This window comes from Artemia sp. Qi Xiang Cuo, chromosome 19, assembly GCF_049724085.1.
Source record: "Artemia sp. Qi Xiang Cuo chromosome 19, ASM4972408v1, whole genome shotgun sequence".
Lineage (NCBI taxonomy): Eukaryota > Metazoa > Arthropoda > Branchiopoda > Anostraca > Artemiidae > Artemia > Artemia sp. Qi Xiang Cuo.
In genome coordinates this window covers 52,349,616-52,357,183 of record NC_142812.1, presented here as the reverse complement: position 1 = coordinate 52,357,183, position 7,568 = coordinate 52,349,616, and positions in this window count along the sequence as shown.

Sequence of the window (7,568 nt, the reverse complement as noted above, 5' to 3'; positions counted from 1 at the left end):
TTTGGAAAATATTAAATGCAATATTTTTATGTTTTATGTCATTCTAAGACATGTAAAGATATTTGAAAAAAATTGCCATTTTAAAAAAATAAATACAAAAAAGTTTAAAAGGGGGGGGAGGGGGCCCCAAAAATTAGGATGGAGGGGGCCTCTTGGAGGTCGGTGAGAGGGGCTCTTGGAGGTTGAGGTCCTTGCTGGTTAGGGTTATTGGTGGTTGCGGTTTATGTTTTTATATGTTTTTGTCAATATTTATGTCAAGTTGTGTGAGACTTACCATCCTCTCAGACTTACCTTATCTGGTAAGCAGTTTAACCCTTTTTACCACTTTCATTCTAACAAACTAAAATAATTCTCGTATTATTCTCACCCTAGTTTCAACCCTATTATTCATATCCTCATTAAGGACGTCCAGAGCAGAGTTATGCCAATGTAATATCTTTTTCGCAAATTGAGTTGCTTTACGTAAATTATACAGCTTTTCGATATTTCTAATATTGTATGCAATCACTAAACCTAGCCATGAGTCTATTACAAACTCAGCTTGGGTGTCAATCAGCTTGGCTGTTAACCTCAGAAACCTGTCTGGCAGGTAAATCTGTCCTTTTAGCTGCAGAAAGTGGTCTGACAGGTCTTGTCCCGTTGAAAGTGCACACATTTTCTTGTATATTTCCTTGTAGGGTTCATATTGTGTATATCGATACTACTGGCAACTAACCCCTTTCCACGCCGAACATTTCCCCAAACATGTCCAACCAAAATTTTTAGTATGCCATTTTGTTCATCGTAGTTGAAAGGTCTGGAAATTATGTCTTTGACAAGCCCCATACCTTCTCAAGACTAGAACACAATTTGCAGCTTACTGAAAAAATGGCCGTGGATTGTCAGTTTAATGCACATATACTGACATATATTCCTTAAGGTTTTAATATTTTTTTATTTATTAAAGTTAAAAAAGTTAAACATTTCAAACGTATTTTGTTGTCTAATGTCGTAGGATGAGAGGATTAGAATGGCTTTTGTGTCTTCAACACGAAAATGAAGGCATAACAAACTATTTTTGTTTAAAAAAACACAAGACAGGATAAGTTTGTTATAAAATAAGATTAATAACTTATAACTATATATTATAGCTATTAAGCTATTATATTAAGAAAGTTATATTTTTGATATGCCCAACAATTAAATATTGTTGAAAAGAGTTTCCCCAACATACAAATAGTAACCCACACTATGGATTCTTATAGAAAAAAAAAACAGAAAAGATATAAAATATTATTTTGTCCATGAAAAACACCCATGTCAATAAAAAACGAACAGAAATTAGTTTAAAAACTATTTCCACAATGCAAGTTTTTCAAGCAAAAAAAGAGTTTCATTAAGCCAAGAATGAGCAAAAATAAAGTCAAATAATTTTCCAAGCGTAAAACTACGACAAATCACTATCAATAAATAAATGAAACTCAAAACGAACAGAAATCAAACAGTTCGTGGTAACGAACTGTAAGCAAGGAGTGACCCGGCTCAATAGTAACAGAAGCTCTAAAACCGAAGCTCAATAGTAACCGAAGCCCCAGGACCCATCTTAATTCTATTCACCCTTGAAATTTTTCTTTTGGTTATTTTGAAATTATGAAGTTTCTAAGGAAGTATCATTTTCTTGTCAGTGCTGCCATGCTGAATCATGAAAAAAAATAAGAAAAACCAATTCGTTAGATTCGACAGTGCTTTCCGTCCGTTAAAATTCAAATATTAGCAGTCGGTTGATTCCCAAAAACAACAAAAACTTCAAGAACAAAGGTTAATCTCTTCAACTTCAAAAACACTTCAACTTTAACTTAAAAACTTCAAAAACAAAGGTTAATCTCTTGGTTGAAAGTGACTTTTAGTCATAGCATATTCAACACGGAATGTAGCCTGAAAGAATGACTTCTTCTTTGCCATCGAAACATCCTAATTTTGTGCTACAGAAAGTATATAGACATCTTTACATTCTTCAGAAAGATATTGATATTTTCCGAATTTAATACATTAAATTTTACATTAAAGATCTAACATTACATTAAAGATCTAACTGCTTTGCATAAGACATTTTCAACTTTGCAATTAAGACACCTCCTGGCAGTCGGGCTAAATTTTGGCTAAAATTTTGAGTGGAATTTGTAAAAAGGCTATTCCGAGTCTTTAAAAGAGCCTCGACCTATCCTAATTATATTTTACAGTAAATTATGCTCCACAAGCAACTGCACTCATATCCTTAGCTAGATAGAATTTTTTTGAATAATCTGGATACGACAAAATGTTCGGTATACAGGGATATTCACTTTAAAAAATAAAAAGTCTTTCTGGGCCCCATTTAAGCAAGATACCTTCCCTTGATATATTTTTTAAAGAGAAAAATAATTCAATAAAAGCAATATATCATTTCGACAGACATCAGTTGATATTCTTCTGTTTAGTTGGGCTATGTAGATTCAATGGTGTAATCAATTATTACAGTATGCTTTACTTGAATTTCAGTACATTACTTTTCTTTTTAAATAAGATATTTAGGGATTTTCAAATCCTTCCATGGGATTTCAAACCCCTAACCCCTAATCCAGGGGGGAGGGGGTTTGAACCCCTTCCCCCCGAAATGTTTGTCCGGCTCGTAAAAACGTAACAAAAATAAATATGTAACGCATTTTTGATACGTTTTAAAAGTGTTTTTTTTGTAATCCCCCCCCCCCCGTAGAAAAAAATCCAAATTAAGTTTCCCCAACATAGAAAGAGTGGAAAACAACATTTTTAAATATTACTTTCCTGTATCTGTAGCTGTAGCCTATATGTAGCTTTCTTTAGGTCCAGTGTTTAAAACTTACTAGTTTTAACCACTAAACTAGTGTTTAACACTAAATTATCATCAGCTTATCAGATTATCATAACGAACTGTAAGTAGGGACTGAGCCAGCTGAATAGTAACCAAAGCTCTAAAAAACAGATTTTTGATACCAATATATATATATATATATATATATATATATATATATATATATATATATATATATATATATATATATATATATATATATATATATATATATATATATATATATATATATATATATATATATATATATATATATATATATATATCAAAAGAATTGGTCTTTTATGTTGATTTCCAATATATAAATTTCCTTAAGTTTAATCCTACCCATCAATGGTTACGAGAGAAATCTTTCTTGATTTTCGAGAAAAGGAGGAAACATCCCCTAAAAGTCAATTGATCTTAATGAAAATCACACCATCAGATTCAGCCTATCTAAGAACCCTACTAGAGGTTTCAAGCTCCTATTTGCAAAAATGTGGAATTTTGTATTTTTTGGCATGCGTGTTTATTATTTTTTTTTCCCCAGGGGTAATCATATTGACCAAGTGGTCCTAAAATATCGGAAGAGGGCTCATTTAAACGGAAATAAAAATTTTCTAGTGCCCTTTTTAAGTGACCAAAAAATTGGAGGACAACTAGGCCCCCTTCCCCGCCCCTTTTTTGCCAAAGTCGTCTGATCAAAATTTTGAGATAGCCATTTTGTTCATCATAGTTGAAAGGCCCAATAACTATGCCTTTGGGAATAACACAATCCCCCCACATCCCCAGGGTAAAGGTCTTTAATTTATAAAATTTGCCCATTGTTTATGCATAGTATTTGTTATTGGGATGTATGCATATATTTTTGGATGGGGGAGGGCAAATTTTCATTTGGGTGTTTTTCCACAGGAGAATTTTCTGTGGGAAGGGACGTTTCCAGGGATTAAACTTGTCAGGGGAAATTATACACTGGGAGAATTCGCCAAAATTCTTATAAAAAATTCAGTACTTTTGTACTATCTGTAACACACGCGAAAAGTAGAGTTTGGTTAATGCTAATGAAATAAAACAAAATAGGATAAAAATATAATAGTTTAAAAACAAATTTCGGCTATAAATTTGCACATTAGGGGGTGGGGGTAAGGCATAGCATATATTACATACGAAACCTAACCTAACCTAGGATTTTTTTTCCCTAAACCCCAAAAACAATAGTTTAAATATCGTGAACGCAATGACAAACGACAGTTTGTAATCCAATTCTATGCTGAAAGAAACCCGTTTCCCTAATTTCTTAAGTATCTTCCCTATATAATATAGTGCGTGTGTTACAGATAGTACAACAGTAACCAAAATTCGTTTTATATGTCTTGCTATCTCTTTTCTGTCTCAATTTTACGCGCGGAGGGGTTTAGAGTAATTTTCCGGATTAAATTTTCACCGGGATTGAATTGGCTAGAGAATATTTTCGTGGGGAGGGGCTTTCTCCGTGGAGGTAGGGTCCGATTTCCTGGCATTATTTAAAAAACGATCAGAAATTAAATTTAAAAAATCAAGTTATTTAAACTGAAAGTAAAGAGAAACATTAAAACTTAAAAAGAACAGAAATTATTACGTATATAAAGTGGGTTGTCCCCTCCTCAGCACCTCACTCTTTACACTTAAGTTTTTTAGTACTTTAAAAAAAGCGTCTTATCGTTCTAATTAAACGGCCCCTGTGTTTTAGGAGTCATTATCAAAGAGTTAGGACAAAATTCAAACTTTAGCATAAAGAGCGAGGTATTGAGGAGGGGGAAATCCCCTTTATATACGTAAAAATTTTTGTTTATATAAAGTGGGTTGTCCCCTCCTCAGCACCTCACTCTTTACAGTTAAGTTTTTTAGTACTTTAAAAAAAGCGTCTTATCGTTCTAATTAAACGGCCCCTGTGTTTCAGGAGTCATTATCAAAGAGTTAGGACAAAATTCAAACTTTAGCATAAAGAGCGAGGTATTGAGGAGGGGGAAATCCCCTTTATATACGTAAAAATTTTTGTTCGTTTTAAATTTTAAGGTTGCTCCTTACTTTTAGTTGAAGAAACCTTATTTTGTTTTTATCTAATAGTAAAACAGAACCTTTCTCTTTCTTTCAAATCCATACTCTTCAGATGTTGAGTACAATCCATTGTCTAAGCCGAACTTTGATTTCGTGGGTAAATTCACTTTTTAGTAAAAACATAAAATGATAATTTTGCCCTATTTCAGGTACTAGGGTATGGTAGTAAACACATCTCTTTTATAGAATTTTTTCCACCACGATAAAAAAAGAGACTAAACCAGCGAAAAAACCCCCACCAAGATAACTACCTATTCAATATTTATATAAGAGGGCTTGGGGTAATGAATCATATTTCTCCTGCTCTACGTATTGTATGCTCCCCTCCCCCCTCTTCCTCTTCCGCTCCAAATTGTTAATTTAGTAATATTTCTTCTGTAATTTCCACGACTAAGCTTTTGAAACTTAAACCGGATAACTTCACTCGTAATTCCGAAATTAATATATTCGTTTCTTATGATTTTGGATACTAGCCCTAAGCTTAAAATATTATATTCTGTTGAGCCCCGTTTAATTTTCAAAATACTGAAACACAAGAACTTATCAATTTTAACTAAGAGTAGTCAACCCTTCAATTAGCACATTTATTTATTGATTCTTTCTTTGAAAGTCCTGTGCTTATTTTTTTTCATTACTTTGATCATATATTCTTATGATCAAAATTGACAGTGAATCGACAATAAAATAAATATTTAACTTAGAATTTTGATAATAATTATGCTATAAAATAAAAGAATAAGAAATACTTTATTTACTTTTACAAAATCTCTATATATTTACTGTCGTTTTCTTTAACCCTGAGGAATTGTTGCAAATAAATCTAAATCTTATACAATTTTTGAAGGGTCTTACCAATAGTAAAGTTGCTGAAGAAACAATACAATTGGCCAACCCGAAAGAATTCTTACCACCTCTAAATCTAACCTCATATCAGAGACAGCGATGCCAAACGTGGTACAATTGTACAATTTTTGGTACATTTCACCTCTACTGGTACAATTTAGTACAATCCCACAAAATATGGTACAGTTTACAAAATTATGGTGCAATGTGGTAAAATTAAGTATTTTGTAACTATGTTTGTGTTCTTTTATCTACAAATATTTTATTTCACCCTGATCTGTTCAGCATAGTCAAGATAAGAGAAAGTGAGTAACCTATTTTGTTTTTTCGTAAACAGACACTTCACTTCCGGTGTCCAAAGGTCGACAAAAACATCTTTCTGTGTATCAAGTCTTAACAATTGAAAATAAAAGACTCAAAATGAAGCTATAATGACACTTGGATTTGTGATGTTTGGGAATCTAGTGGAATAAAAACAAAAGCTAACCACCCAAGGTGAATCTCCTCAATCTGAAAATTTTTATTAAGGACAAAGGAGCCTGCTGAGAGAAATTAAAGTATGTAGAAATTTAAAATAAGACGATCTAGCTCAACTATATATATATATATATATATATATATATATATATATATATATATATATATATATATATATATATATATATATATATATATATATATATATATATATATATATACCAAACAGTAAATGTAGTTACCAAACTTTGAAAGAGAAGTGAAAGTTATCATTTGTTTCAGAATTGCATAAAAAGATTCATTTTACTTGTAGGTAGATAGTTTATCATCCTTTCATCCTAGGGTAAAACTAGCGTAAATAGTAATATTTGTGGGTCAGGCAATTGCAGTTGGGGCACTCGTAATTGAGTGAATGTCTAAGCTATGATATATATTTGATACATTAATAGACATACATTGTTGTCAGATATTAATTAATCGTCCCATTGTTTATATTTGAGTCTCTTAACTAAAATGGCTGCTGACCACTGTATTAGGTGAATGCTGTGAACTTGAGTGCCTCTTCTCTTCTGAATAAGATGACACATGGCTTCAGTCTGCATTTGAATACTCAGATTCTGCAACAGGAAAGGTGTCCTTTTTCATGGAAATTGCGGACTCATGTAAATATTTGGCTGTACTTGTATCGGTCATTAAATAAAATCAGTGATTTAAAAAACAAGGTTTTTCAACTGAAAGTAAAGAGTAACATTAAAACTGAAAACGAACAGAAATTATCATAACAGCGCAATTTATTTTTTCCTTTAGATCAGGGCACTTCGTATATCGAAGGAGTTGTCGTGGAAATTTGTAAAAGGGCTCACTCGATTGGAAATTGGAATGGCTAATGCCCTTTTTAATAGTGGAAAGTGATTGGGGGGCAAATAATCCCCTATGATAATAAGAAATCATCATAGACAGCGCAATCGCGTTGCCTAAGTAAAGAACGATGTTGGCACAATGTATTATTCATTTTTTTTCCCTTTAGACCAGGGCACTTCGTACCGAAGGAGTTGTCGTAAAAACTTGGAAAAGGGCTCATTTGATTGGAAATTGAAATGACTAATGCCCTTTTTAATAGTGGATAGTGATTTGAGGGCAACTAATCCCACTTCCACGCCCACCCCCATTTGTCCATTATGTTTAAAACAAAATTTTGCCTTAAGACTAAATCAAAAGGAATTGTGTTAATGCTATTTCCCCATAGGACATCCCAGTAGTATCCCAATAACGACTGAGGGTATTATGTTCAAACTTTCGGGGCTAC